This window comes from Solanum verrucosum, unplaced genomic scaffold (genome assembly GCF_900185275.1).
Source record: "Solanum verrucosum unplaced genomic scaffold, falcon-dt-bn FXZP01000221.1, whole genome shotgun sequence".
Classification (NCBI taxonomy): Eukaryota; Viridiplantae; Streptophyta; class Magnoliopsida; order Solanales; family Solanaceae; genus Solanum; species Solanum verrucosum.
The window spans coordinates 646,845-663,610 of NW_026020400.1; the positions used below are offsets into that span (position 1 = coordinate 646,845).

Consider the following 16,766-nt stretch of genomic DNA (forward strand, 5'->3'; position numbering starts at 1 on the left):
CGATTATGAGCTATAATTATTGCTAATTTATTGTCACAATATACTCTTATAGGTCCTTCCCATCTTATCTTCAAATCATCAAGTATTATCTTTAACTATAACAACTTACAAACTCCCATAGCCATAGATCGAAACTCGGATTCTGCACTTGATCTAACTACTACATTTTGTTGTTTACTCCTCCATGTCACAAGATTTCCTCATAAGAAAGTGCAATAATTTGAACTTGACCTTCGATCTACTAATGAACCAACATAGTCCGCATCTGTATAAGCCTCTAAAACCATGTCTCCTCCTCTTTTGAATAATATTCCTTTTCCTGGACTTCCTTTAAGATATTATAGAATCCAATTGACAGCTTGAAAATGCATTTCTCTAGGATCATGCATAAATTGGTTAACAACACTTACATCAAATGCAATGTCTGGCCTTGTATGGGACAAGTAAATCAATTTCCCAACAAGCCTTTGATACAAGCCTTTATCTATCATAGAATGTTCTAGAGCATTGCACAATCTATGATTATATTCAATTGGTGTAGCCACTAGCTTACACCCTAATTTTCCTGTTTCTTTCACCAAATCAAGCACATATTTTTGTTGGGAAATAAAGATTCATTGTTTTGAGTGTGCCACTTCGATTCCCAAAATAATACTTTAATTTTCCAAGCTCTTCGATGTCAAATTCCTTGAGTAAACACTTCTTCAAATTTTGTATCTCATTTGAATCACCTATTACTATGATGTCATCCACATAAACCAACAATGATTTCACCTTTCCTATTTTTGAGTGTCGTATGAAAAAGGTGTGGTCTCATTGACTTTGTCGATACCCTATCTTGATCATAACCTTTGTAAATCTTCCAAACCATGCACGAGGAGATTGCTTTAATCCATAAAGTACCTTCTTCAGTCTACACACCATTCCTTTCTTGCTTTCAAAACTAGGTGGCACCTCCATATAGATATCCTCATCTAAGTCTACATGTAAAAAGGAATTTTTTACATCAAATTGTTGTGAGTTCCAATTAGAAACAGCAGCAAATGATAATAAGATTCTCACTGTATTCATTTTTTCCATTGGGGTAAAAGTCTCCACATAATCAATTCCATAGGTCTATATATAACCCTTTGCTACCAAACGTGCTTTATATCTATCTATGAACCCATCTGACTTATATTTCACTGTAAACACCCATATGCACCCGACCAACCTTTTTCCTTTTGGTAATTCCACAATATCCCAAGTTTTGTTTTTCTCCAACACTTCCATTTCTACCTTCATAGCTTTCTCCCATTCTTTATTTCCTAATGGTTCAGACAAATTTATGGGGATAGGAATTATGTGGAGGTTACAGAGAAAATCTTTATGACTTAGGGATAGATTTTGATACGTCATGGAAAGGCTCAAAGGGTGTTGTGTGCAAGATCTGGTTTCTTTTCTGAGTGCAATGGGAAGGTCAAGGTCATTAGGTTGGTTAAATTCTTCTTCATGATCAGTTTAGTTTGTTGTTTCTGATGGTTCAACAGGTTCAGGATGGGTATTAGGAGTAGTAACCTAAGGAGGTGATTGCAACTGACTAGTTTGATCAGTTTGTCTCTTTCTTCTGGAATATACCTGCAATGGTAGATTATTTTCTAGAATTCCAGTATCTATATTTGGATTAGGAGACTCAATGGGTTCATTTGGATTTAGAGACTCGGGTGACTGAAGAAATGGTGACTGAGGCAAAAATTTGGCATGACTAGAAACAGACAACTCAAATAGTGACAAGTCTACAGGTTCCTCTCCCTTCAATGACTCCCCCTGATTGTAAGAATGATTAAAAAAGGATTCACTCTCATCAAATGTGACATCCGCTGAAACAAAAAATTTCTTTGATGATGGTTGATAACACTTGTAACCTTTTTGAGTAGGAGAATATCCTATGAAAAAACACTTAAGAACACGTGGGTCTAATTTGCCTATGTTTTGAGAATGAATATGAACATAGGCAACACTTCTGAAGATTCCAAGAACCAATTTATTGGAAATTTTGAAATTTAGAAAGAAATTCCTAAGAGTATCAAGTGGACTTTGAAAATTCAGAATTATTGTTGGCAATCTGTTACTAAGATGTGCAGCAGTTAGGACAGCTTCCCTCCAATACTGTTTTGGCACCTTACGTGAAACAACAATGATCTAGTAATGTCAAGTAAAAGACAGTTTCTTCTCTCTGCTATCCCATTTTGTTGAGGAGTATTGACACATGAAGATTCATGAATAATTCTCTTTTTTTGGAAGAAAATAGAGAAGTTTTGAATGAAGTAGTCCTTGGCATTATCAGATCGGAATCTTTTAATTGGCACATCATATTGGGTTTTGATCAGATCGCAATTTTGTACATTTGACATAACTTTAACTTAGGACCACATGATTCAAAAGTCTTCTTTATTTTATTAAACTTCGTGCCAAGTCAAACTAGATCATTCTTTGTGAAACGATTTGTATTTTAGACAAAGAAAAGTTCATATAACATGTAATAACATCAATTGAAATTTGTATTAGTTTAATTTTTATTATTTATTTAGTATCTAATTTTTGTGAGATAAATATTTTATAAATGCAAATATAATAACGTCAATTATATTTGTATATCAAATCTCTCTCGCTTTATAAAAACACAAAACATACATTATATTTTGTATAAAGCGAAATAGAAGAAAGACAAAAGAGAATTGGGTAGTAGAAGATTTGTATTTATATAATTAAAAGTGTATAGGACGAAGAGATATGTATTTAAATTTGTATATACAGTTCTCTCTCGCTTTACACAAAAACCAACAAAATTTATACATTTGTGTTTGTATAAAGTGAGAGAGGCGAGGGAGAGTGGCGAGCGAGATTCAAGGGAGAGAGGTGAGTGGCAAAGTGTTTTCCACAGATCAAAATTAATTGAAACTGTGGTTATATATAACTTTTATTTTGAATTAATAGTTTGTTATTTTATACAATTTTCCCATTATGAATTGGATTGTGTTTGCAATTTATTTACATGCTTGAACAAATAGACATTTGCAAGGTGCAAATTCTGCAATTGCAGCGTCTATAGACTTTCTCATAATCTGGATATGCTAATTTGGGAGCAGAAGGTAAGGATGTCCAGCAGGCTCCTACTCTAGCTTTCCCTTTAAGGGACGTGCTTCCTTAGTCACGAGAATTTCCTCCCTCTCGTGTTGTCTCCTCACCAAGCACTCTTCTTGTCATTTCATCCTTTTCCCATACCTAATTTGGCCTGAAGTCTTTCTTTAGCAATGTTTGGAAGGATATATTTTAGGGGTGTACATATAGATGGTTCTTTGGTTCGGTTTTTTCATTTAACAAATCAAACCAGCTATGTCGGTTTTATAACTTCATAAACCAAATCAAATCAATAGTGTTGGTTTTTCAGGCAAGGGATGTCAATTCAGTCCCTTTGAATATGATTCATCACTTTATTTATCTTTTAGAAAGTTATTTTTCGTGTACCTATATACATATTATATCCAATTTTACAAGCATTAATATATTTTAGTACCATTTTATTTGTAGAATTTAGATTCCAAAAGCTTGAGGATTTGCTTGAGATTGGAAAATACAACTATTATGCATGCTATTCAAGCACTCCTTCAAAGCAGTACAAAGATAGTCCAGCAATAGCATTCATGTTGGTACCTGGAGATTATTTCTTCAAATCCGGCAATTATGGTAGTTGCATCAATGGCCAAAGCTATACGTAAATGTAACAGTTCTAATTAAAGATGATGCTGATGATAAGATTTGAGATAACTAGCAAACCACATATTTCAAAGTTAGACAATAATAAAAGGTTAATGGGTTTAGAAAGACTGTGATCTTATTATATGTGTGCATACATTTTCTTTATTTTATTTGTGCATACATATAGCTTGAGTTGAACAAAATAGGTTCAGTTGAACTCATAGAACCTGTAGGAGCTATACGCCTTTTACTTGTTTAAGATGGCAGAAGAATGCTCATGGAGATATGGAGATACTGTCTAGATGTTTTGTTTCCAATGTGAATTCTGATTTGTATTACATGAAATCTATTTTACATGTGAACTTTTATGTTTTGTTTTCAATGTGAATTATGATATCTATTACCAGAAATCTATTTGCTGAAACAACTAAAAACCACATCGGCTATTACTTTCACAAGAGATGGAGATCACATAATATGTCACAAGGGGGTGTTTAAACAGAAAAGTGATCCGTTTAGTCCATATATACCATGTAATCGAAATAGTCCTTAATGTATGAAAAAATGATATATTAAGGGCGGTGGCGGGAGGAAAAAGGCCACTTTTTCTACACATTTTGATTACGAGGTATATATAAATGACTAAAATAGTCTAACCCCATACATTAAGGACAATTTTGATCATTTAATTGATAAACAAATATTCAAAAAACCAAGTGCAATATCGATATTAACAACCTATCTAGTTGTGAGCAACTAATATCAATATTAACAGCTTCTCCTCCACCAAATTAGAACCTCTGATCAGTGAACAGGTCATGCAGGAGCCGCCCCTGCAACTGCATATATAACCGGACATTCCGCTATGAACAGTTGGTGCTTTCTCAACATAAAAAGATGGAACTAATATCATTGTCTTCGTCCATGGTCTCAGTGACTAATGCTCCTTTTTCACCTCTTCCTTACCTATAGGAAAATCTTCTCTTATGTCCTTCACCACCTACCCGGAAACAAAGAATGTAGACAAAGATAGAAGGGAAAAGAAGTGAACATTTAAGAACTACCTTTGCCAAATGATTATTTAGCTATTCACAGGACGAAATTCGCTTATAACTAAATTCAACAAGACCTTTTCTTGCGATGCTATTACTTTTTCGTCAGGTGATGGAGGTCAAAAAAATTTTTAGTGCTCCTCACTCAAATGTAAAGCCTACTAAGAAAGTAGTTGCAGATGGAAGTCAATCACTAACTCACATTTGAGCATTGTCACAGAAGGTTGAAAATGATTGAGCAGCTAAATCTTCAAATGATCAAGTCAGTTTCCATTTGTACAACAGGTGTTAAAGCATCAATCTTGACCACTTGTATTATTCTAGCTCTTCACCGGACAATTTCGATGTTATCAATTGTTGGAATCTGAAATCTTTAGATATATCATATCACCCCATGTGGACATGTGATGGACTCTCGAGCCCCTTATTTGTAGATCTCAATTCCAAAACATCTTGAAGATTCAGGACGATTCGGGTGCACAAGGAAGATTGATGTTCCAGATTTGGTGTCACTAGAATATACAGGATGTCTGATTGTTGAAGTGAATGTTGCAAGAGAGTCAAGACAACTGAAGTACTCAAAAATAGATTTTCTTTGCCACAATTTGGATTTGGCATGGCTTTGTAAGTTGAACAAAATTCTATCAAACTCTGCCTCTTGGTCTTAAGTTTCCATTCATTTTGACAAAGAAATTAAGTTCAGCGGGCACTCACAGTTTTTATACCTTATGCCAAGTTGACATTTTAGATATAGAGCCTCATCCGAGGAGACTTAACCTGCAATCAACAAGTGGAGTGGTTACAGTTTCATGAATCGTTTGATGTTTATGAAGAATTTGAGTCAATCTATTTCTCATGAAACCAAGCCTAGCCATTGATAATTAAAAGAAGTAAAAGCCTACAAATATGATCAGAAAATATAGTGGAACTCAGAAGTTGGAATTAATATTTTGTATTTATTAGATCGGAAAATACTGTAGAACTTAGAAGTTGAAATAATATTTTGTATTATATTGGTGATGCAGTTAAGACCAAATACACCTATGCCATATATGAAGATGTACTCTATCCACCTAGAAATATAATAATATATGATATGTCCAGAAGCACACCAACGTGGTCATTGAGAAGTAAGAAATTTTGGAATTCCGATTTAGTAAAAATGTAATAAGTCATGCAATCAATCACAAGAAATGATATAAACATCAATTCAGATTATTAATGTCGTCCTCAAGAACTGTACTGGAAACTGACATGTGTTCTTGTTCTGTCAGAGAAGCCCCTTCTAGCCATTCTACATGTGCTTTTGAATTCTTCTTTTGCATTTCAGGATAATTAGGTAATACGACATATCCAGACTTGATGGCATTGATATCTTAAATTAATATATTATAGTGATCTTTGATACCATCCCAGGAAGTGCTTTTGCCATTTCCTCCAATAGATTGTTGTTATCCTCCTTGGTCCAAGAGTAATCTCAAAGATTTTATCCTCCTCCTTAGTCCAGACGAATTTATTGCATGTCCGATCGGTGTTCATTTTCTTTTAGATCTACAAGGAAAGTTCAAACATGAAAAAGGTAAGCTCTTCAAGAGGATTCAGAATATGGAGGAGTGTCAATATATGACCAAAAACTACATAAATATCGGGAATCTAAAATAAGAGTTTTTGTAACCATTGGCTCTTATTAATCAAAAACAATTACGGCAAGACACATTTTTTTAAATCAGTTATGGCTATTAAGAAAAGTAATGAGTGACAAGTAAAAGAAACAAACATGAAGATACATATGGTATATTACCTCAAAAGTCCCCATCATATTATGAGAGCATTTGCATTCTTTACCTTCTCTATCGGACTAAAGGTTTCATAGTAGGAAATAAGTGTATAAAGAAAAAAACTATGTCTCAAGATAAGAAACAATTATATCATTGAGTATATACATTTGTTTTTGTTAGTGATGCAAAAAAAAAAGATCTATGGCCTTGAACCACATAATGGAAAAGAAATCCTATCAATCGAACATTTGTTATCAAAAGAAAAGAAAAACCCCAAATTCCCTTGTATCACAATCTAACCACTTAAAACTAGGGACTACGTTAATACAAAATATATCCTCGACAAGAAATCAAAAGGAAAGCTATACAAAAAAAAAATTCCTTTTTGTGAAACACTGAAAGCTCTACACATTAACTTCAAACAACGGAAATCATGTTAAAGAAAAGTCCCTTGAAAATGTTGACACAATTTTTCTCTCCTAAGAATGAAAAAAGATGAATCTCATGATATTCAAGTAAGTCAGTATCACTTTGCATCTCTTCAGAATCTACACCAAAAACAATATATAAATCAACCATTTGTGATTGACTAGACATCCTCTTGTGTCGTCATCACCTTTATACATCATGAAATATCAAATTATTGATCATTTGAATGGAAGAGTTACAGAACCAACAAACAACAACAGACCAAGTGTAATCCCACAAAAGAGTCTGGGGACGACAGAGGGTACGTAGACCTTACCCGTACCTTATGAGGTAGAGAGGCTACTTTTCATATACACTTAGCTCAAGGAAAAACATACAAATAATATCAAGAAAGAGAAGATTTACAAAACCAACAACATCATATCCAGTAGAATACCACAAGTGAGGTATGGGGAGGGTAGAGTGTCTATAGACCTTTACACTACCTTGGGAGGTAGAGTGGTCATTTCTCATTGACCCTCAACTTAAGGAAAAGAATATCAAAGCAAATCAAAAAAGAAAAGTTTTAGATAACCCTAACAAAACATCTTAAAGGGAAAGCCATGAAAGATCCTACTTTTTCCCTTCAAAAAACTAATCATATCTCCAAAAATTAACTTTCCTAAACAGAAAGCATGTTAAAAAAGAGTATCGAAAATCGTCAGCACAACCAACAAAACTTGATGATCACAAAGCACGGTCAAAGCAAACTTTTGAGTAAATTAATCTACAGTTATAAGTTGTATCACCTATAAAAATAAGCATTCAACCAAAAAGGAATCAATCTACAATTATAAATATATATATGTGTGTGATTCTTTTTTTGTTGAATGCTTGTTTCCATAGATTATACAACATATAAATGTAGATTGATTCACTTAGAAGTTTGCTTTGATTGGTGCTTTGTGATCATCAACTTCTGCTAGTTGTGCTGACGTTTTTTGATACTCTTCTTGAACATTCTTTGTATTTACAAAAGTTAATTTTTAGAGATATAATTAGTTCTTTAAAGGGAAAAATTAAGATCTTTCATGTATTTTCCTTTATGATTTTTTTTCATTGTTATGTAAGCTTTTCGTTTTCGATATGCTTTTCCTTGAGTTGAGGGTGAGTCAGAAATGACCTCTCTACCTCCCAAGGTAGGGTAAGGTCTATAGACACTCTACCCTCCCCATACCTCACTTGTGGGATTTCACTAGATATGATTTTGTTGTTGGTTTTTTAAATCTACCCTTTCTCGGATCTACCTTATATGTTATTCTTTGAGCCAAGTGCGTATCGGAAATAGCCTTTCTACCTCTCAAGGTAGGGGTAAGGTCTACGTACACTCTACACTCACTGACTCAGTTGTGGGATTACACTTGGTATGTTGTTGTTTGTTGGTTATGTAAATCTTCCATTCAAATGATCAATAATTTGCTATTTCATGATGTATAAAGGTAATGACTACACAAGACAATGTGCATTAAATTACAGATGGTAGATTTATATATTGTTTTTTTTGTAGATTTTGAAGAGATGCAAAGTGATATTTACCTACTTGAATATCATGAGATTCATCTTGTTTCTATCTCAGAAGAGAAAAATTGTGTCAACATTTTATATGGACTCTTCTTTAACATGGTTTCCGTTGTTGAAAGTTAATGTATAGAGATTTGAGTTTCTCAAAAAGGAAAAAGAAGAATTTTTATAGCTTTCCTTTTAATTTCTTGTACATGATATATTTTGGCTTAGCACATTCCCTAGTGTTAAGTGGTTAGATTGTGTTACAAAGGAATTTGGGTTTTTCCTTTCCTTTTGATAATATATGTTGGATTGACAAGTTTTCTATCCCGTTATGTGGTACAAGGAAAAAGATCTTTTTTTTGCATCACTAACAAGAACAGAAATATATACTCAATGATACATTTTTTTCTTATCTAGAGACAAATAGTTTTCCTCTTTGTACTCTTCTTTCTTATTATAAAACCTTTCATCTAGTAGAAAAGGTAAAGAATGCAAATGATTGAATAATAGCATCGTATCTCTAGGGACTGTTGTGGTAGTATACCACATGTATCTTCATGTTGTTCCTTTTACTAGTCCCTCATTACTTTTCTTAGTACCATAACTGGTTTAAAAGATTGTGTGTTGCTGCTATTGTTTTGATTTCTAAGTGTCAAGGGTTACAAAAACATCTTATTTTAGATGCCCGATATTTATGATAGTTATTGATCATATATTGACACTCATCCATTTTCTGAATTCTCTTCAAGAGCTTACCTTTTTCATGTTTGAGCTTTCCTTGTAGATCTAAAAGAAAATGAACATTTATCGAACATGCAATAACTTCTTTTGGACTAAGAAGAAGAATTAAATCTTTGAGATTACTCTTACGATCAACAAGGATAACAACAATCTATTGGAGGAAATGGCAAAAGCACTTCCTAGGAAATCGACTGATGATATTAAGGATTATTGTAATGTATTAATTGAAGATATCAATGTCATCAAGTTGTATATGTCACATTACCTAATTATCCTGAAATGCAAAACTAAAATTAATAATCTGAATTGATGTTTATATCATTTTTTGTAGATGTAGAATGGCGAAAAGGGGCATCTTGGACAGAACAGGAACACGGGTCAGTGTCCAATACAGTTTTTGAGGACGATATTAATAATTCGATTTGATGTTTACATCATTTCTTGTATTTGATTGCACGACTTACATTTTACTAAAATGGAATTTCAAAATTTCTTATTTCTCAATGATCACGTTGGTGTGCTTCTAAACATCTCATATATTATTATATATATAAGTGGATAAAGTACATCTTCATATATGTCATAGATGTATTTAGTCTTAATAAAAGCTTCAGTTTTAAAGTAGCTTTTAAGTAATCCTAATAGACCCTTGGTCTAAAAACATGTGGCTGGACCATTTTGTAGAGGCCCAACCTAGCCCAATGTAGTTGGATTTGACTAAGCCATGAAATCTTGACTTAAATAATTAATCCGGCATTATTAACCCATAATGTTGACTTGTTCAATTTGTCTCGAATTTATAACTTTGTTCAAATATTGTATGGACTTAATCCCATAAAATTTTGCATATCATGATATTAACAAATTGCCTTTTCAGTACTAGATTATATTTGTTAGTATTGTTTGTGTTTGTTGGCTTCTCCTAAATTGATATTTTGGGTATTTTGAGTTGGAAAATAATAACTCAAACAACTAGAAAGGTGGAAATATGGCTATAAATTATGAGGGTAAGACAATTTTTGTTTCGGCGTATGAGTTTGTTGAGTCCCCTCAGTATCGAGAATCCCTTAAAGAATTCACTTCAGTCACTACCCTTGTTGATTCAAGAAAAGCATATGTGATCTCCTCTTTGAATAACTAGGAGATTCAGGTACTACAAATTACATAAAATGTAATCCTAATATATTTTCTACCTTTTGATCACACAAAGCACCCTCTCAAGTAATGGTAGTTGACGGCTCAACCCTTAACATTGTGGGATTTGAAGACTTGCCTATACAAAACAATGAATTACTTTCTGCCAGACTCAGGAATTCTACTTTCTATTAGTTTCTATTTATTTTGTATTTTTTCTGAAGGTAGCGAAAGGCGAGCCGAGGTTGTTGTATTTAATGCCAGAATCTACTCAAAAACATCAATCCTAGAGACCCTCTTTTGATTTTGTTGGATGTCCAATGGTCTGTATAGAAGAAAATGAATGGTTACAAAGACCATTTACAAAAGAGGAAGTGCTACTAATCACCAACCACTGTGATGGGGACAAAGCACTTGACCCTGATGACTTCACTATGGATTTCTATAAGAAATGTTGGGATATTTTGAAAGAGGAATAAATGTTGAGTACACAAAATTTCCATTAGAGGAGTGCGTTTGAGAAATCATTTAATGTTACTTTCATCGTTTTAATCCCAAAGAAACCTGATGCATTTGAGCTAAAAGACTCTAGACCTATCAGTTTGATAGGTGTAGTCTACAAAATTATCTCTAAGTCGCTAACTGAGAGAATGAAGACACTTATAGTGAAATTGGTTGATTAAAACCAAATGGCTTTTTTGAGATGTAGGAAAATAATGGATGCAGCATCATTGGCTAATGAATTGGTCAAATCCAGGGTAAACTAGAAGAAACCTAGGATTCTATGCAAGCTAGACATTGAGAAAACCAATGACCATATAAATTGGAGTTTCCTTCTAAAAAATCTAAAGGACATGGATTTGGTAGCAAGTGGATTGGCTCGATTAATAACAATATTTCAACTGTGAAGTTTTTGCTCCTCATTTATGGAAACACCAAAGGCTTCTTCCATTCACAGAGAGGTCTTAGACAAGGAGATCCTATGTCCCTATTTCTATTCTAAATATCCATTGAGGGGTTGAATCAAATGTTCCAAAAGGGAAAGACTAATGGGTGGGAAAGGATTTAGTGCACTTTCTAATAGAGGGAAGGAGCTCGAGATCACACACTTATTCTATGTTGATGATGCTTTTATATTATGTGAGTCAAAGGACACACCAATTAGACATACAAGAGCTATACTCACTATTTAGTAGAGATGTTAAAGCCTCCATGTCAATTGGTTGAAGAGATATCTCCTCCCTATCAACTAAGTTGACAATTTTCTTGGGCTAGCTGAGACATTGAGTTGTTAGGTAGATGCACAACCAAAAAAATATTTGGAACTACCTTTGTGTTCTAAGAACAAAGAGCTGTAAGTGTGCAATGTGGTGTTGGAGAGATGTGGGAGCAAACAATCCAGTGAAGAAGCTGGTATATGTCTATGGGTGGTAAGGTGACCCTCACCAAGGCAGCATTAGATGAATCACCTACTTATATGATGAGTTTATCTCCAGTCCCCAAGAACATCGAGAAGAAAACAATAAGGCTCGGGAGATCTTTTCTTTGGCATGGCAAAAAGGAAAAGAAAGGCTACAACTTGGTGAAGTGGGATACTCTTACACTTAGAAAAAACAAGGAGGCTAGGATTGAATGAACTAACTCTCTAAAATAGTAGCTTACTCCAAAAGTGGCTATGGAGATTTTGAATAGAATATAGAGCCTTATAGAGGAGATTTGTATCAGGAAAGTATGGTTTATTTAACCGGTGGACAACTAAAGAGGTTAAGGGAACATTTGGATGCAGTGTTTGGAAGAACATTAGAAGACTATGGCCACATTTCAAAAATAAGGTATGTATTATTGTTAGGGATGGATGGAAGACAGAGTTCTCGAATTAAATATAGATAGAGGAAGACAGTTTGAGAAACCTATTCCCCCTTTTATATACATTGAGTATGTAGAAAAATGACACTGTGGAACAAGTCTGGGTTGGAATCTACTTATTACAAGAGCATTGAATGATTGTGAAATTGAGGAGGTTGCTAAGCTATTAGAGGTTCTTAATGATTTCCTAGGTACTTCTTATAGGTTTGATAAGCCAATATGGAAAATACACAACAAATGGGTCTATATAGTGAAACCATGCTATTGAGAGATGAACTATAATGCCCCATTGATTGAGAGACGGCCCTAGAAAATGCTTTTAAAGGTGAAATATCCATTGAAGTCTGATGTTTTGTTTGGCTACTAATTAGGAAAACAAGTCTAACATATGAGGCCCTACAGAAATGAGGCATGCCAATTTGTTGAAGGTGCTTTATGTGTGAACATGAAGCTGAAGTGAACAACCATCTGCTCATACATTGCCAAATAGCTGCCAATTTGTGAATATCTTTTATGCATTTGAGGGGTTAGCTAGGTGATGCCAAATACTACTTTGGAGCTTCTGAAGAGGTGGAAGCAGAGGGAAAAAGGAAGAATGGTGGAAACTCTTCCCAACATGTATCTATTGGTCCATATGGAAGGAAAGAAAATGCCGAAGTTGGCTTTCAATTTGATTTTTGTGAGTAAACTTGTTATATATATTAATTGTTCTATTTCATTCTTTCCCGATCATGCATGTTTCGTGATCTTGCCGCACATAAGGTTATTGGTAAAGGCTATGTATATTTGATGATCTACATATCCTTAATAAATATGAACCTCGATTAGTTGTCTGCACAAGTGTCATGGCTTTAGTTGAAGCACATTGTCGATTGGGAAATCCTTCTTTACTTTTGTTCTTTACTTTTGTTAAAGAAGCTCTGTCCCCGGTTTCAAAATGTTCTTCTTTCAAATGTGAATCATGCGAATTTGCAAAACATCATCGCAGCACGTTACGTACAAAGGTTAATAAGGTGGTTGAGTATGATTTTGGAATAATTCAATCAGATGTGTCCCTTCGGTTCAAGAACTGGACAGGAGTATTTTGACACTTTTGTGAATAATTTCTATCAAATGACTTTAATTTATTTCAACTAAAGTCGCTCTAAAATGTTTACTCACTTTTGTGCCTTTTGTGTTGAAATCAGAACTCAATTCAATGCTTTGATGTGTATTATAATGAGTGATAATGCTAAAGAACATATGTCAGACTTGTTTCAATCTTACAAAGACAACACGGTATTCTCCATTAGTCGTGATGTGTTGATACACCTTCTAAAAATTGAGTTGCTAAAAGTAAGAATAGACATCTACTTGAGACAACTTGAGCACTTATGTTTCAAATGACAGTTCGTAAAAAAATTGGGTTGATACACTTTGTACATCTTGTTTTCTGATTAATTGCATGTCATCCACGGCTTGTTTGTAATTTGCCTCACATTGTTCTTTTTCTAAACAAGTCATTATTTTCGATGGAACCAAAGGTATTCAGAAGTAAGTGTTATGTTCGAGAGGTACCCTTAGGCATTGCAATGTGTCTTGGGTTATTCTTAACTTTATAAGGGGTATCAATGTTATTCTACTAAACTTGGCAACTATTTAGAGTAAAATGATGTGATATTTTCAAAAAACTACACAATTCTTTTGTACCCCTCCCAGTTTTACAAGTTAGAGGGTGAAAGTTGAGTGGCTAATTTATCTGGTTACTCATGTTATGTAATCATATGATGTTATTATTCCATCTCATAGTTGCTTTATTGAGCACCACATAACTGGTGCGCCTTCAACACATGTTCCAACAAAACCGCCAATTGTTCAAGTTTATTTAAGGAGACGAGAGGCAGATGATATATATGTTGCACCAGTTCCTTTGTCATAAAATCCTTCTCTACTTCATCCATTAGAAAATTTTCACCTCCCTATTATGCTTCGTAAAGGTACAGGGACTTGCAAATCCACATATTTCATTGCTAACTTTGTTTCCTATGATTTCTTATCTTCCACATCTAGATCCTTGATTTCTTCTCTAGACTCTGTTTCTATACACAAAACTATGAAGGTGGCTTTGAATCATCCTAGCTGGTCAAATGCGATGCTTGAGGAAACACATGCATCAAAGGAAAATGACATATTAAATTTGATGGATTCAACAGGGATAAACCAATAGGATGGAAGTGTGTGTTCATGGTTAAAGTTAATCTAGATGGTTCTATGGCAAGAGTTAAGGCCAGGCTTGTGGCTAAATGATATGCTCAAACTTATGTGGTACTATTCTCACACCTTTTCTCAGGTTTCCAAACTCATTTATGTCTGTTTGTTCATTTCTCTATCTTTTTTTTGAGAATTGACATTTACACTAGTTCGATATCAAGAATGCATTCTTTTATGATGATCTTTAAGAGGAAGTGTATATGGAGCAACCACCCGATTTTATTGGTTAGGGTAAGTATAGGAAAGTCTGTCATTTGAAGAAGTCATTGTATGGCTTCAACCAGAGTCCCTGAGATTGGTTTGACAAGTTCAGGGAGGTAGTTCAGGTGTGTGGGTTGGAAAAGAGCATATGTGATCACCCTATTTTCTATCGACTATTTGCAACTGGAATAATTCTTCTTCTTGTGAGGGGATCGTTTCCCTTCGAGTCTTTCTTGCCTACTAGGTTTCATACGAAGGACTTAGGCCAGTTGAAATATTTTTTGGAAGTAGAAGTAAATAGAAGCAAGAAGGAAATTTTTCTATCTCAAAGAAAGTACATTCTTGACATACTCATAGAAACAGGAAAATTGGCAGCCAAAACCTATAGTACTCTACTAGTTCACAATGTCCATCTTATGAACAATGATGGAACCCTTTATAATCTAGAGAGATTTAGAAATTACAAATGTTAGGATCTAGCGGCATCAATGTACCATATGACTTTATCAGTTTTTCACTTACTTAAGCATATTATCTTCAAAATAATAAATAACCATTCTATACCCTGAATGCATGTTCACAAATGAACCACCCAACACCAAGGTGTGTTTTAATACAACATGGGTGATAGTTTAGGTAGGTAAAGCAAACAATGATAGTTGAGGTATGAAACTCGCAAAAAGTGATAGTTTGGATGTGTTTTTGACCATTAACTCTTGGTAAAATTGTCTACCTTATCCATAAGGAGAAAACTCCAAAAGAAGACGCCGTTACTCCCTTTGTCCCTTGTGAAAACTAAGAGCAATAATTCACTTTAAATTGACACAAGCAGCTTGTAAGCAAGCATGTGGAACCTAATAAGCCAAGTAAAGATAATATGGACTCGAAACTTAATTGGTTGGCAAAAGTCTATATGTATATTTAGTCAACAAAACCTCTTACTAATCAGTAGAACTAGACCGAATTTATGGAAAGTTTTTGTTTGTCAATGTCCAATAATTTAAGCCGACAACCTAATAAGGAAATTTCAGAGATTATATTATCTATATGATTTGTTGTAGCTTCAGAACCATATTCACAAATGAAAAACTCTACTTATGTCAGTTCCATTGATATTCACATAATATAATTAGCTGAACCGACCTGAGCAGACATACTAATAGTTATTTGGACCAACCTTAACAAGTGTTATTAATTCTATTTGGCTCCAATATAAGAACACTCATGAACTTGCAAACACTATATCAAAGAAAATCCTTAATACAACAGTTTAAAAGTCGACCTGCAGGACAAGTATAAGTTATTCAAAGGAAAGAACGGGTCACCTAATGTAAATGTGCTTCAGTCAATCAGACAGCTCGGTAGACGTTGTCATTTTGGATAAGACCCTTCTTTTGCTATCTGGGACTCCTCGTTTCCCACCAAAATGGTAAAATGAATATTCTTGACTGATCTGTATTAATAAAGAAATATACATACATTTCACTAACTGAATATCCTACTTCTGAGTATCTTTACAAAGTAAAAAAACATAATTCAGAAGAAAAAACTTAACTAAAAAAAGCTAAAACACAACTTAATTACCTCGAGTTTCAAAGGCAGTTGTTCATTGATGAACTACGATCATATGAACTCTAGAAAAATCCTGTCCAAAAATATCATAAATACAAAGGTACATAATGGGAGAACAACAACATAGAGGGAGAACTAATAGCGTTTTATTCTTCTAGCCCATAGATCCACTCTTTGATTAGTTCAAGTTTAGGCTTATAACCAGCAGCCTACATATTGATGGTTAAATATCCCAACATATCATATATCATGCAGTAGTGAGGATGCTTCTTATCTTTATTTGATACAAAACAGTGTGGATATCTAGAAGTATCAATCCAACTACAGCCAACCTCCTTTGACAATCCCATTTTGCGCATTCCTCTTCTAACATTATCGAAAGACTGTCAGTTTCCTTCCTCTGCGTATATATTTGAAAGAAGAATATGATAACCATAAATTCCATCACTCCCCTATAATT

The 16,766-nt window shown here is 34.1% G+C and overlaps 1 pseudogene; it reads right to left on the reverse strand.

Annotated features, from left to right (window-relative positions):
- LOC125839856 (pentatricopeptide repeat-containing protein At3g22150, chloroplastic-like) overlaps positions 1-16,766 on the reverse strand; it is a 53,184-nt pseudogene that overhangs the window by 25,248 nt on the left and 11,170 nt on the right.